At 40.8% G+C, this 17,026-nt stretch overlaps 1 protein-coding gene across 2 annotated transcripts in view; it reads left to right on the top strand.

The window, feature by feature from the left end:
* Positions 1–17,026, top strand: part of RAF1 (Raf-1 proto-oncogene, serine/threonine kinase) — a 314,694-nt gene that overhangs the window by 192,976 nt on the left and 104,692 nt on the right. The window lies entirely within an intron of this gene.

The following is a 17,026-nucleotide window of genomic DNA, read 5'->3' as shown; positions in this document are numbered from 1 at the left end:
TTTATACCATGAGCAGTAAAAGCTAATTCAAAGCAGAAATTGGAACCGTGCTCATGACTTAATGTCGAAATTTTTCATATTATCCATATTTAGATATTGCACTTGAACACAGACATCAGTGACAATTAACAGGCTAGACATAGTTCATAAGGGTGGTTCATTTGACAAATTAGAAACCAAGGTAAATGCTCTTTTTGGGAGGGCATTAGCTATCCGTATTTTGAACAGTCTACTTGTTAATGATTCCATTCTAAAGACTTTTATTCTGATGAAATTATTTAAAAAATAGCCATTCACATATGACATGATTGTAATAATTATCACTACTCACGGTAGAGCTAGATCGAATAACGTACGTACAGTGGTCGTAATGCTTATTGTAATATTAGGTTTAGCTGTATCTCAAAGACTTAACTTTATCCTAACCGTATCTCTTTCTCTAATCATAATATTCACTCTATCCTATCATCCTAAAATGAACATTTAGTCTGCCCTGAAATATAGGGCTATGTTTAAGCCCATCCTAGCCCTCCTCAATACCCACATTCTAACCCTCCACCTGCGTCTAAATATAGAACTAGTCTAACCCTTACAATAATGATGCCTTTTCCCTAACCTTCTCTTTAACCCATATAATCCTAATATTTCCCATCCTCTAGCAATGGCACTTACATTTGCACTGACATTGTTCAGTGTAGCATTTTCAGTAGTGGTACTCTCGTTAGTGCCATTTTGACGAAGTGCCTCTGTGTAGTTATACATTGATGTAGCGAATTGTCAGTTGGGGTCCACCTGCAGAATATCTAGTGATGTCCATAGATATCTAAATTTTCTGAGATTTGCTTTGCTAACTATTTTCTTAGTAGCTTCTGAATTTGCAGAAGTCAATTTTAAATTAAACTGTTGCCCCATATGAGTTCAGGGCAAACAATTTTTCATCCATCCTGAGTTGTTAGTTTTCACTTCATTGACACTATGCTCTTCAACTGGATCCCTCTGTTGCAACTCACATATTTTACATTTGTGATAACATTTAAAAGTGACAAGTTTAATCTAAATGAATTGTGTGTCATAGCAGGAATGTGAAAAGTAACATATCTTAAGCAGATAATTGTACTGGAGATAGAGAGTGACATTGGTTGATCGAGATAAAGGAATAGCTGGAAAGGAAAGGGAGGATACTTCTATTAAAGCAAATGATAAGAGCAGTAGTGAAACTGGATAGAGGAGAGCTGTACGAAAGCTAATGTTATATATGTGGAGAGAGAAGAGGAAGAGAGAGATAAGGCAAAGCCGGTACTTACAAAACGTGTCTATTGAAGGAAACCAACATCAATTTTATTTATTGTAATAGACCAACATTTTTGTTTCCTCTTTGTTGTCTTGTTCAATTTTTAGTTGATAGGTTACTACATATGATGATCAAATATCTGTATTCCTACACCAAGCTCTATATTTTACATCTTACATATTAATGTCATCCAGCCATACCAAATATTTGATAACCGAATGACCCAAATACCAGGCTATTAAATTAGCCTAAGTATAGACAAATTAGGTGTGTGTAGTTAGAGCACACTACTGTTATAAATGATGGAATCTTGCATCCGTCAGTCACAGAACTTATCTATCTTAGTTGCTAAGTCAATCTCTGGACAGTATCTAAAGGAAAAAATATGAATGAAAGTAAGTAAATGCAAAAAAAACAATACATGAGCATAATTACATACATTTGAAACTACACATTGTGTACACACACACACACACCAACACAGATATCTGCTTGTGTTCATAAATAGCCAGGTGCTCAGAAAGCAATCCCAGTATCCACTACTTATTGGCAATCAACTTCACTATATAACGACTGTGGACTAAGCGATTGATGTTTTGCTCTTAGGTGTAGTTACTCACACACTGTGGGCAGACAGCAACCACCCTGCCCATGCCCCCCTTTATTTTCGTTTTTTAAATGTTAAGATTATTATTGTATTCTGGTGGAGGCCAGGATCTTGGCGGAGCTGGGTCTGTGAGCTGACAGGAGCCCCATCAGGGGTCCAGGAGCTCTTGTTGTTGTATTCGCAGACCACTGGCAGGATTCATGGATCTTGGATTCTTGCTTTGGACTTCGAACCCTGTAGCAGAAACCATTCACAAGAGCCTTTCGTGTGTGGGGTGCTTTCATGTTTGTTTACCAAGTATGCCACACCCGGGCCCCAATGCGACTGCATGTCACTGAGTAAAGTTCTACTTTCATACCAAGTTTTGTATGATGCCAATCAGTTAGAGCAAAAAATTACATGGAAGTTAAAATGAAAAAAGTCCATTTTTGACCCCCCATCTCCTCTCGACAGATCTATATACCCACACTTTTATGTGTGCTCACTCAGGTGTATACTGGAATAGAAATTAGAAGATGGTACTTTAAAATATGTGTTGTGTTATTGCTCTTTGGAAAGCAGTGAAAGAAAAAATGTAAATTATTTTTGGTAATTAGTTAAAGCTAGACAAATGTTAGGCTATATTTGGATGTACAAGTATACTCGAGTCTGGTGTAAAAATGGCTGAATTAGTTGAATGTGTGATATTGACAAATGCAGTAAACTGAAGGTCATGAGTTGGAATCCTGACTAGGCAGATTCAATCTTTCATCCTTCTGAGGTAGGGAAGTTGCTTACCATAAACTGGATAACAGTAGTATCTGCTATTTAGAGTGATTCGAAATCCAGAATTGCAGTTTGAATCAATATACTAAATAACTATGTAGATACAACAATTAATATTAGGAGGAGAAAATATTTTGTGGGGAAGTCGCTTTGGAAAATTTGGAAGAATGTGACTTGAGAATATGGTATTTTGGGCATTCCTAGAGAAAGACGCCCAGTGAGCTGAAAAATATATTAGTTTTCATTAATGAGAAATAGGACTCCAATTCAAGTAAGTTCAAGTACTTTATTGGAGCTCACATCTCACCAACCGACAGAAACTGTTTCCATCCCTCAGTATCTTGTTCAAATGCCCTCTTTTGAGTTCCACCCCCCCCCCCCCCATTCTCTGCCTTAATGTACTTCTAGAAGGTTGGGTTCCATCCTAACTTAGAATGACATAGGGGATCACAACACATCCCCCTTACACTAACAGTGATCGCAATGAGGATTATATGAATAAGATGATAAAAGAAAGGATCCCACAAAACATTGAATACAATTAGACAATGCATTAACTACGTTATACATGATGAAGTAAACCTGAACATTGCTAAGATATGTACAAGAAATATAGATTAACCATCGTTCACTACAATTGACCAATGACCAATCTTAACCTTTCCCAATCTTATAATCCTTCCACCACCCAGGTCTTTAGTTTAACACCATGTCCATACTCCCTTGAAGCTCCGCCGTCCTTAGACAACGGTGGAGTATGGTCTGAACTTCAACTGGCCAGTGAAGGATTAACACTCAGATGTCTCCATTTGACAAACTTGGACATACTCCAAACATCACCACTCTCAATCACATTTTCCCCACTCTTTTGATAACAAAAGGTCCCATGAATTTAGAGTCCTTTTCTCACAAACCCTGTGTTTTTTCACCAAGGACAGTTCACTAACTGCCCAAGGTATCATCTTCACACACTTCTTTTGATCATACCTTTCACCGTATTTGATTTGGTACGCCTTCCTCAAGTCCTCACCCTGTGCTCTACGATTGGGTAAATATGCTTCATCATACAGTCGTCCTGAATCATGAATTCCACCATTCATCCAAGCAAGATTCATCTTAGTACTACCCACCTTTCCCCCCATCCAGAAGAAAGGTGATTTGCAGGTTACTAAGTTGGGAGTGTTGTTATGAGCCCATCATAATTCATACAAAACACTTGTTAAAGATACCCTACAATACACTGCCTTTTACACGCTCGAACTAACCAACGTTTTTCATTCATTCTGCCAAGAATTAGCTTGAGGCGAATACAATGCACAATGGAAGTTCCTTAAAAAACTCTTGCATTTCCTATTCCTTCCTTTGTGAATTCAACCTTTAGAAACTCTATCACTACCCTGGTAGCCAATGGCTTCATACACTTCATGACCACCCATTTTGACATGTAATCCACCAACAGTATAACATTCCGCTCATTCTCCGGTAAAAGATGGAAAGGACCAGCAAAGTGTAATCCCAGTTTCTTCCAGGGTTCATTCGGAACACTAACGGGAGACAATGTTGTACTAACAACTGTCCTACTTTTATCAATTCTAGCACATGAGTCTCATTCCTTTACTACCTCTGCTACTTGTTTATCCAGACCCGGTCACCAGTACAGTTCTCTTTACCAGGCTTTGGGGAGACTCCTTCCTAGGTGACCCTTGTGTGCCAAATTTACAACCTTTTTCTCTCAGATTTGTTAGAGGGATAACACTGTCACCCCTGAAAATCTCATTCCTAGTCCAATTAAGTTAATCTCTGACTTTCCAGTATCCCGAAAGTTTTTCTTCGGCAATGAAACTATGCTATGGCATAATAATTGACTAACCATCCTGGGATATGTAATCTTTTCAGCATCATTAAAACCTGGCACACACCATTTTAGGACCTGCCTTGACCTTAAATTAGGGAAGTAACTTATTTCACAGAGCCTTTCAAGGTTCCTTACTTGGAACCTTGGATACCCTATTATAAACGTGTCACATGTATCATTTATTAAGAATCTTCGCTTCTGGTTTAGAACAACCAGCATGTATTTTTCTTATAAATAAGAACCTGCCCTGTCCTTGTATGTCCAAGGGGAACTGCTGCTGTTAGGGTCCTCTTTCTTTGGGTTTCCCTTTCAGGAATCATCTCTGTGGAACCTGCAGCATTGGTTTTACTTAACGCAGCAGGTCTTTGGTCGGAGACAAGGACATGAATGACATTTTCTCCAATCTGAACTCGGCATGCCATTTGTGGAATGGGTCCCAAGGGGGCATGCAGTACACTGGAATCAATGATATTTTCGGCTTGGCAGACAGAGGTCAAAGGCTCTGAGTTTGATGATTTTTTTGTGGGCCTGCCTTCAGAAGGTAGTTTAGGGCAGACTTGGGTTCATAGTTAGTGTGAAAGAAAAAAAAGCCGAGGTGCTTCTAAATAATGGATGGAGAATATCCAACTCTGTCACCAGACTCATACTGAGACAGAAAATACAGCCAGAATTTGCCTTCTGAGGTTATTTGCTTCAATGTAAGGCGAGGACACGGTTTAACATGTGAGCAAAATAGTTAACACAATGTTCAGCCAAGTGCAGAGCCAAGTGCAGAGGCTGGATTTCAAACCTGTGTGCCCTGCCTCCATGGTCAGCAGCTCTAGTGATTAAGCTATATCTTCTCCTCCTCCAGGCTTAATGGAGGACCAAAACACGAATCGAAATAAACATATACATTTACTAGCTTACAACTTTCAACCCCAAATTCAGCTTCTAAAGAGAATCAAATCTGTCATCCCAGAAAACAATTTTAAATCTGTGGCGGTATCCGTGGTACTCTCCAGGATTGACTATGGACATTCACTTCTCTTCAGCATCCTGAAAGTACAGTTGGCAGTGATCCATGCAACTGGAACCAAAAGGTGTAAGCACATCACACCACTTATATCCACCCTCGGGTAGCTACCCATAGGAGGGAGAAGCCATTTTAACCTGGCGTGCATGGTGCCCAAAGCTCTTTATTATGGCTTACCTCTCCACTTAGCTGAAAAATGTACAAGAGGAAGTCACACGCTCCGCAACTCTGGCCATCTAGTTCATGAAACTTCATTCTTCAGTCCTTCTGGAAGCTGTAATGCTTAAACCATTCTTCTCCAAAAGCGCACAAAATAAAACTACAAATAAACAAATTTCAGCCAACGTCCTACAGGCCCCCTGAATGTCAGTGGGAAAGTTGCTTCCGCTCCCACTACATAGCACTAGTTGCGGCTGGCGTCTATGTGCAGGGGGGAGCAGGTGTATGTGCAAAAAATATTTAAAATATACTCTGGCACGTGCCAAATAAAATCAAAATATATAAAAAAAACTGTAACCTCACTACAGGACGTCCTCGCTCAGGACCTTTTTGGCGACTGCAGTGCAGGCCCCAGCAACTCCCTTGACCAATCCTGGCACTGCTTTCACCAGCATGAGAGCACCATGCTGATTGGAGGGAGCGACCTGTCTCGGGGCTCCACAGCGCTCTGGTGGCCTGCACTTGCTCTAACCCAGATGTCTTAAAACAGCTGGGTTAGAGGTTTTAAAGTGCACATGTCTGGCTGGCCGTCACAAGACAGCTGGCCAAAGCGGCATGCACACTTTGAAAACTGCACATACAGCCCACCCTCTTCACTGCTTCTGCTCCCACTAAGTCCCACCCTGTCCTGACTCTCGGTTCGGGTGGGAGGCTGAAAAATAAAAGGGTAATGAATTATCATTTTATTTTTTATCTCGGGGACACTTAAGTGGGGTGACTCTCCAATGGAGGAGCCGCCCCTGCAAAGACACAGGTGTCTCCTGTTGTAAAAGTGGTTATGATTTACATAATATTTAATTATTATTAGAAGAAAACAGAAGCATCAGGGCAAAATAAAAAAAATAAATGATACACAAATTTTGAAAAAGAGGACAAGCTAAAATAATTATGGTGGATTTTTTGCAGCGCATAGATGCTGCTGTTGTGAGTTTTGGTCATAATGGTGAAGGAAAAACGTGAAGCAGTCAACTACTCTGTAGGGATACAGTTGGTAATTTCTACATATTTGCTAGCTCATCAAGCCGAGGAATTAAGAGTGTTTTAGTTATGAGCTCAGCGTTCACTCTACAAGGCGTAGTCACTGGTTAAGTCAGCTGTTGTTTTCTTTGCCTCCTGTCACCCTGCACGTTGCTCAATGTTTGGCCCATGTACAGTGCTTTGTTTTGGACGTCATCTCAGACTAGCTTTTTACCTCCATTAGTAATGTTTTTATTATTCTCCGTATTAGATGTTCCCAGTGGTACTGGCAAATTTAGTAGTCTATTGAAATTGTTGGTTGGGATACCGATATAGAAAGATCCACGTGCAATATGTTGTTAGAAAATGTGACTTATTTGTTTATCATAACATTTTACAACCATTTCTCATAAGAACATATTACAGGTACAAAATCCTTTTAGCTGTTGCATGATCGTGTCCTTTGGCGGATGAATTTTGACATTCATACACATTCAAATATCTTTGCCTATATGCGGGATTCTAAAATTCATTTTATGTTCAAATGGTTCATTTTTTAAAAATACTTCTGGAAGAAAGCATGCCAAGGAGAGGCATTATTTTCTGCCTTTGTTAAAACAAATGCAATGTACTGATTAGCACTTTAAATTACATTTGGCTGAGAAAAATGTTTGAATGAAAAACTAATAGGAGATGATAATATGATCATTGCTTCACGAAAATGGACAAAACATGACCCATTTCCTCTAAAGATTCCAGACGTTTTCCCACGTCGGCATGACCTGCAAGTTAAGATAACCTTTTAATTGTTCCACCTCATAGAGCAAGCATCCTTGAACACAAACTCTTTAGGTGGGCATCAGATTACAGTTGTAATCTTTCTTGATTGGAGTGGGCTTCAATTCGTTTTTTCTAGATTAGGTGATTCTATTCTCACCTTTTCAGTCACTAGTTCGCCTTTCTTCTACAAGTGTGCCTCTGGTGGTGGAAAATAATTCATAGACTAACATACAGTTAGCAATTTGCGTCTTCCAGACTCCTGCTTTAGTGAAGCTTGTGGCATATGCCAAGAGATGCCATATGCTGGCCCATATTAGACACTACTGGTTCAGCATCCTTCAATTTGTTCTAAAGTCAACTCACACGTTGCCTCGTGTGTGGCAGAAGTAGTTGTTGTACTTAAGCCAACAAAAGATTTTTGTTTTTTTTATATTAACGCTACATTTTCTTTTTGGTGTTTTTTTGTTGTTGTCCTCATTCATAAATAAGTAAGTTGTCTTAAAGCAGCCAATGGCACATTCCTGGGTCCAAACAGTGGGGAAACACCACCTTGTGAAACCCTTATCACCTCATGGACTCCTGGAATAGCCGACCTCAAGACTCCTGGGGATATAGCGGGTGAGAGCGGGACCTCTTTCCCTGAATGCAACCTCTGTCCCTTAAACTCACTTATTTCATAATCATTGGACTTTGTATTTTTTAGGAAGTTGAAGTATCAAATTTGCTAATCCACTCCTCCCAGGCCCCCCAAAATTTAGTTATTTTCCTTGACCTACAACCCAAGTCCCATTTATGGATTCTTTTAACAGATGCAACCCGGTCCAATAATAATGGGGGATCGAGGGATACCCATTTTAAACCGATTTATCTTCTTGCCAAGAGAATTAAGACAAATAAAAGTGAGGCTTGGAGTTTTGAGAGCTTAGAGCTAATACTCCCCTCAGACCAGATACCAAAGTTGACCAAAACCAGGCTTACCTTAATTTCTTGGCCAAGTACCTCTGAGATAGTTTTACCCACGTGGTTTCAGAAGCCCTGGATCTGGGGACACTGCTGAAACATGTGCATGTCATCTGCACACCCCGAGGTACTCTTCGAGCAGACCTTTACTCCTCCACCGCCTATCTTGGTAAGCTTCTTCGGGGTCCAATAAGCTCTATGAAGTGTAAAGAGATGGTTTCTCCTCAATGGGGCTGCTTTAACAACACTCCATAAAGTGCACATCGATACTTGCCAATAAGATGTAACGCTGCTGGAAGGCAGGTCTCTTCTCCAGGGCTCCTCCATAGGTATTGACGGGGGTTCTCCTTTAACTAAGAGCCAGTTCGCATCTCCATCCTCACCCAAGTTTACTGCCCAGCTAGACAATTGATCAAATTTAAATCTGAACAACCTTTGATTCGTAAAATTACTGATGAAGTCCCTTGAGAGTAATTTATTGTCTTGCAGTAATAGACCCCATTTCACAATGCCTTCTTCCAAAAGTGGGACTGACAACCTATCCTTGAGGCACACGGACGTACCCTGAGAGTTCCAAATAGGAGCACTTTAACAGTAGTACGGAATTCTGAGCATCTTCCTCAGCTGATACCATAGTTCACAGGCCGACCTCAAAACCTTTAATTTTACTTTTTTTAAAGTATTTGGGATGACCAAATTTATAGAGAAGCCCATTCCCCTCCCCGCCCCCCGAGGAATATTTTTGGACATGGCTAATAGAAAGGGGGGAAACAAGAGGAGTCAAGCAAGAGATGTCTCACATTCTTAGAATGAAATGCCCAGCAGTAAAAACGGAGATCGTGGCTAGCTATACCCCCATCCTGCTTTGGACATCTTAGTTTCCTCTACGCAATCCTAACCCCTTTATTGGACCAGAGGAAGCTATTTATGTCACTTTGTATATCCTTTAATGTTTTCGGACTAAATAATAATGGAATTACGTCGAAAATAAAAGTACATTTTGGCAAAATTGACATTTTAACCAGGTTTGAACAACTAAAAATTGACAGTGGAAGACTATCCCATGATCTTAATAAGCTTCCTGTCTCTCTCCTTTTTAACTCAAGGTTAGCCTGGGCCATTATGTTAATGTCCTGTGTGAGTTGTATACCTAAGTATCTTATTTGCTGTGTAACTAATGGGAGACTAGATTGCAAGTTCCAAGACATAATTTCCATTTTTTGTGAGTTAATTGTACACCCAGAAATCTTCCCAAAATCCATCAAAAGCTGCTCCAACTTTGGCAGGATGGTTGGACTATCTCCTGTAAAAATCATCAAATCATCGGCATAGAGTGCTAGTATTTTCACCCATGCCTCATATTCAAATGGAGTAAAGATTTCACCAGCCCTGATGTTACAGGCCAATGGTTCGATGTAAAGATCGAAAAGTGATGGGGAAAGAGGACATCCCTGTCTAGTTCCTCGCTTCAGCCTAACTAAATTAGTTACATTTCCATTAACTACTATCCTTGCCGTGGGAGTTTTAAAGATGTTACTAATGACCTTTAGAAATGTGTCTCCTAGCCCAAAGGAGTGAGCTATGTGGCGTAGGCAAGGACAGCTCACCCTTTTAAAGGCTTTGGCCGCATCAAATGCAACGATAGTAAGAGGAAACTTCAGCGGCGTAGCGAGGGGGGGCGGTCCGCCCCAGGCGGCACTATTTTAGGGGTGGCCGGGCGGCGCCTCAGCAGTATCAACACGACACTAAATCATCATTAGCAGCCAAAGTGCGTTGCGCAGCATAACTAAGCCTTGATTGCCCAGTGTGTATAAATGCTACTGCATTGCACGCACCACTGAGCCTATTTTAAAAGTGGACCTTCACGTTTGGGTCAGGGCCGTCAATCTGGTAGCGCGCAAAAGCGCTACCAATCTCGGCCCTGCAAACATTTATCATGCAGAGAGCCCGCCCATGGCAGACTTGTAAACTGTCCTGTTGTTAGCGCAAGGCACGCACCAACGCACGTGGTGACGTGCATGAATGCATCCAGTGACCTACACTCACCTCAGCAGCCCACCACAAGCTGTTGACCTGAACCGACTCTCTCCCAGGTACAAATTCCCGAGGTTATTGTTGATTCGAAGGTATTATAGTGTTTACACTGTAAATGTTCAATAATTTTTTTTTTTTTAAAGAAACAATTTCTAAATGTTTCCATTTTTAAAGTGCATAGATAGAGCCGCATAGATTGTTTTCCCCCAAAAAACTTATCAGAATAAAATGAAAAACAGATCGCCTTAATAATAGCTATCTAAAGGCACTTGATGGTTAAAATAGCTGATCGCTGGTCATCAAAATTTGAAAAAGAGCACACACATCTTTAGTCTTAATGGTTTTGTATGCGCCTGTAACCATGACCCACACATAATTATTTCTGCTTCACCTAATGTAGTTTATAGCCGCTTACTTTTAACAACAGCGTCACATAAGGGAACATACACATTTGACGCAGGTATATTTTTCTAGCCAATAAATATGGTGCACATTTACTAGAGGTTAGCTTCTCGTAATCTTCTACCCCAGCATGAGGCGCTGGGCTCTTCTTGCCCCTCGGGCCCTGCTCGACAAGAGCCTGCTGCGCCAGCCGCAGCGGCGTTTTCACGATCCTAATGATCATTTTAAACTGTTGGTTCTCCCCACCCTTTTCGAGTCTGACTTCCCAGTGCAAGAGGCATGATAAGGAGGTCGAACACACACAAGCCTGAAAGATGCAGATGAGTTTCACACACGACGAGAGTCTGAATAAAGAATACACTGTTGAGTGTCATTTAATGACATGTATTTATTTATTTACTTATTTATGCGTTTTTATATAGCGCAGACTTTACCCGAAGGTGTCAGAGCGCTTCCCAATAGGAACAGTAACCTTACATGTGGAGAAAATTACAAGTGGGCATATTCCAAAACGTTACGTTACATGAGGAAAAAGTGACAATTGTGCATGTAACAAAAGCAAACAACTTGTTAGCGCAAGGCACGCACCAACGCACGTGGTGCATTTCCCCAGCACCACTCCCCCCACCCCTCCCCCAGGGGCGGCAATCTGAGGGATAGCCCCGGGCACCACAAGCTCTAGCTACGCCTGTGGGAAACTTGTTGACTGAAGCAAGGTCAATTGCGCCGATCAGCTCATGGGTTAAATCATGGAACTGGCGGACACTAATAAACCCCTTCTAGTCAGGATGGACCAAATGGCCCATCATGGTGTTAAATCCCCTCGCTAAAATTTGCGCCAAGATTTTATAATCCTAATTCAGCAGGGAGATGGGCCTAAAAGACTCACATTTGCTGGGTCTTTATTAGGCTTCAGAATCAAAGTAACGGCTGCCTCATCCCAGGAGTTAGGAATTGGAGTATCTTTGGAGAAAATACTATCAAATAACTTCTCCAGAATAGGAGCTAGGGTCTCACTAAGGGCAATATAAAACTCATTAGATATAGCATCCAACCTACATGTTGATCAGGGCTTGACAGACAGTAGTCCAAGGCCTTCAGACAAGAGCAGAACTCCTAGACAATCTGAGTTGGAGCTGAAAAATCAGCTCTATCTCCACCTCATTTAGTACCATACTTTGAAACAACACTCAAGAGTGATAAAACAGGCAGTCCGCAAAGTTTTCAACTCTGAGCAGCTACACAGTAATCATCCTGGAAAGTGTTTGTTTCTGGACTCCATGGCCGGCCTCCTATATCATCATTGTACCAAATGCCATAGTCCACATGGGGCTACTGCAAGAATGTATGGGTAATTAGTGGTGCCAAAGCAGGTGAAACTGCGATGACAGACCAACTCAGCCGCAATGGCACTCCAGTCATTTATATGGTGGTGCTAAAGAATTAAAACATGAACCAGGGTGTTGTTGGTGAGGGTGATACAAGCCCAGTTAATCATTATAAACTCATCAATACCCACAGGGATGATCTGACCCTGCAGAGGAAATGGCAAGGCCTATCGCAACATGCTGTGACTAATCCAATTGTACAATATCGTACCAAGATATTACATGAACCGATAAGAAGGAACATGGAGAGGAGGCACAGATAATCTGGAATTGATCTCTGGATTGGAACAGCCACATCATAATGACATTTTACAGATCTAAAGCCGATGAGCTGAACAGATTTCTGCAAGAGGATCTTGAGGGAGTCCAAAATAGTTTCTCAAAAGAACTGTGCCTGCATGGTGAACACTGGATATTAACTTACTTTGCATGAAGGTAAACGCATCCCAATCCCAAGGGATTAATCTGTTGATAAACTGGGCAAGGAAATATGTGTGTGCGTTTCTGTGTATGTCTTTGAATCACAAAGTAAAACTGAAGCTGCACAAAACAAGAATGCTCTTGATTGCTCCAGTGACTATATCAAGATGTCTTATATCTCTGGAACGTCGCAGAAAGCTGTAACACCTGCCAGATCTTCTCTCTTGGATGCCAAATGGGATCCTTCATTACAGCCTCCAATTGTTGAACTTAAATTCTTGCTTTTTGAATACATGCTATATGGTCATCTGAAACTACTTCCATTCATCAATTAAATCTTTTTGGGGGGAACACCCTTCAGCTAGAGCACTCTGAGCCTTTAAGTTGGAGAGAATCTGCACTGATGTCTTGTAAAATAGGTGAACACAATACTGTGCTAAGTAGAGATATGTTACATTAATTGGCTACATCTGTTTGCAATTTCCATCTATGAAAACATTTAGCTTAGGTTACTACATGGAGAAAAATGTCCTCACAGTCATCTTTTTACACAATTACTGTGATTAAAAAAACTATGCACCTCCTTTCAAGCTGGGCATTTCATTGAAGGTAGTCCTGGTTGCCATTCCCTCATCTAGAATGATGAGTGAGGTTCAGGTCCTTTGAATTTGTAACCCTATGGAATATTTCACCTTAAAGTCTCACAAAAGATTCCTCATTTTCACTTAAGGTAATCTCAGATATCATATAAACCACACCAGCCAATTGCCTCCTTTCTTTTCCAAAACCTTCAGCAGAGTGAACTCTTCACACTCGTGCGTAAATAAGTCTGTGAGAATATTACTAAGATATGGTTAAAGAAATGTGAAAATTAAAATACCTAAGTCTTTGGTAATTGGTTCATTAAGCTTACATGCTTGCATCCTTCATGCAATTCATTTTAGACTAGTATTCTGACCAGCTACTTGTTATTTATTATCAAAAGCAAACAGGCCTATTTGAGGCAAGCCCTTCCTGGAAGAGAAAAAAAAGGCAATTCTACTCTCCTGAGAAATGTCCATATATGCAAGTGACCTTAAAAACAATATCAGCTTCCTTTAATCGATATGATGTGTTAATCAGAATATAATAAAGCTGTATACTCCCTTGAAGCCAATATCACCAGGGCGCGCTGACATGAAATATTAAGAAAATCTAAAATTTGGTAACAGAGAAGTTGCCCTGGTAGGAACCTCTCTTTCCAGCTACCATGCAAAACATTCAACAGGGCACAGTAAATAATACCAGGAAACCGTGAAGTGAATTGAAGACCGAAAGACAAGTCTCAAGTAAAAGGTGCAGGTGTACCAATAAAATGACACCTCGCACAAGTTGAATAGTTTTAACTGGTTTTGTGCAATGATATCAGTCTTAAGTGAGTGCACGTGCCCCTGGCATGTTGAAATGGGAGTGTCTGTAATCCAACACACGGCAATGAGAATTAATGCATGCTGCGCTCTCGGTCGAATATTGCTACCCACACCCAGCGAGAAGACACATGCTTATGTTCGTCCCAACACATTCTGTTGTAATCAATAGGATGATGGAAACTCCAGGATTGATTCTTCAGTTACTTTATTAATTAAGATGTTAAGATCATAAGTTATAAGATACAAAACCCCATCAGGAGCTGCTGTCCTGCTGCTCAGCCCTCACTCAACTGACATTCATAAACTACTCACATTCTAATCATCCAACATTCTGTATGACATGCATACCAGCTGAGCAGCAGGGAAACACAAGATATAACATATCTCCCTTCGTTATGGGTACAATTGCATGAAGCAATAAAATAGTTGTCAATATGATGCACTCTAGTACACAAAGTCAAAGATATTAAAACAGTGTACCACAGTTCATATAGACATTACAAATAAAATATTTTAACACATCCTGCACCGCATTACTTCCCGAAATGAACAACTATCTTTATCCTATATCCTTATGTCACTAATTATACAAGTTGGCCAGACTTGTATAATAAGCACGACTTAAAGGAACAAACTTTACGCAACAAATATCAGAAAACAACGTGTACATCATAGACTAAGAATAAGTACTCGCAAAACTCATCCATACTCCGGGAAACCATATACATACATCAAGTACATCCCAGCACCACACGTGCATGCGATAAGCACATACGTAGCTGGGGAATTACGTGCACACAACAAACTTAACTGGACATATGCGGCAAACAACTTGTAGACAAGCTAATAATTGGCTCAACAACCTGACGCTAACTCACACACAACACCCATTGGGAACAAAGTTTGTTGAAATAAATATTAACACCTAAACAACATAACCAAGGGGTAACTATATACCACATAGCCCCATCAAACATGAGTTAATGAGTCGCCTAACATCTAGACAGACTCACACACAACACTAGTTGTGGTACAACTCTTGTTAAATTAGCATCAGCACCCGAACAACACAACCAAGGGGTGACCATATACCACATAGTCTCTACAAACATGAGCTGATGAGTAGTCTAACATCTAGACACACCCACACACAACGCTAGTTGTGGAACAACTCTTGTTAAATTAGCATTAACACCTTAACAACGCAACCAAGGTGTGACCATATACCACATAGCCCCCACAAACATGAGCTAATGAGTCGCCTAATATCTAGACATCCTCATACACAACACTAGTTGTGGAACAACTGCTGGTGAAACAATCACCAACTCCAAAAGACGATAACCAATGAGCGACCATATACAGCATAGCCCTCTAATAACTATGTGACCATATACAACATAGTCACTACAAATCTACAAATATAGTGGTTTAGTATCTTGACACCACCTTGCACACTAGACTTATTGTGAAACAGTTCTTGGTGTGATAACCAATGAGCGACTATATACAGTATAGCCCTCTAAAAATCATGTGTCTAACAACATAACCAAGGGGTAACCATACACCACATAGCTCCCACAAATATGAGTTAATGGGTCGCCTAACTTCTAGACATACCCACACACAACGCTAGTTGTGGAACAAATCCTGGTGAAACAATTACTAACACCAAAACACGATAACCAATGAGCGACCATATACAGCATAGCCCTCTAATATCTATGTGACTACATACAACATAGTTACTACAAACCCACAAATATAGTGGTTTAGATGATTTAAACACTAACTCAACTAGAACCCATCTCTTAAATTACTCAAAGCACAACAATGAAAAGATTTGTTCTCAATGCTGGCTCTTGAATCTCAAATAACAGTTCCTCGTTGTGTTATCCACAGTGTAAAATGGTCCCGAACACTGTATGGGATCCATCGTCTAATTCAGACACCACATGGTTAAAAGTCCCGCAACTATTTCCTGGACAGTTGAACTTTACAGACGCTGCTCGAAACTGGATCACACCGTTGTTAACTCGCCGGTGATATCCGCAAAGCAATGAACTACACAGGAGAAAGTCTTGTCGAAAACACATAGTCGCTTTCTTTTTTCTATTTCCCACAAAATTCCTTATCTTGCTTCTCAATTGTCTCAAATCCGAGCACTTTACCGACAAAACTGCTGTACATGCACCTCATGTTCTGTCTCTCCTTCTTTCAAGTGTTACGGAGATTCCTCACGATTACGTTATCTAGCAACCCTCATTGTTGCTGGTGGTTGTCATTGCGTAGGGAAAAGAGACGTCAACACGTCAGATCGTAACGGCATGAGTCATCAGGAGCTGCGGCTTCTAATCCTCGAAGGAAGACAGGGGAAACGTGTGACGTGGGACATGCAGCTTGTCCACCATGAGTCCGGACAATTCTCTCACGTCATCAAACAACTGAAGATTTGCCAGTGAAAGGTTCTCCTCGAGCACGAAGAGCAGTTGGCAGTTGGAGCCAAGTAAGATCACTCAGTCAAGTTTAATAATCCATTGTTGTTAAACCAGCGTACTACCTTCGAATTCACTGGCTCACACCTTGTAAGGCACCTGTTTATTAATTTCGATCTCCACAAGGTATATTCATTTCCAAGGATTAGTCACATTTCCTCACCGAGGCTCGATCCACTGCCCCCGAAGTTCAAACTAATTTCAGGTCATAAAGAGTCAACCTTTTACTCTAAACGTCCATGCGTAGACTTTACACTGAGGCCCGATTTTTATCCCTTTGTACAAGTAAACGTCAAAGCAGTAGTTATTAAACCTCTTCTTTCAAATTGTTCACATCACTCTGAGGTTTGTTTTCCGTCCTTGGTTGAATGAACAGTAAGAGCTACGATTTTCCTCACTCTCCATCGAGGCTCGTTTTAACTGCCTAGG

The sequence above is a fragment of the Lissotriton helveticus genome, chromosome 9 (genome assembly GCF_964261635.1).
Source record: "Lissotriton helveticus chromosome 9, aLisHel1.1, whole genome shotgun sequence".
In the NCBI taxonomy this organism is placed as follows: domain Eukaryota; kingdom Metazoa; phylum Chordata; class Amphibia; order Caudata; family Salamandridae; genus Lissotriton; species Lissotriton helveticus.
The sequence above is the reverse complement of the archived record's forward strand: the minus strand, read 5'-3'. Positions and strand labels throughout refer to the sequence as shown.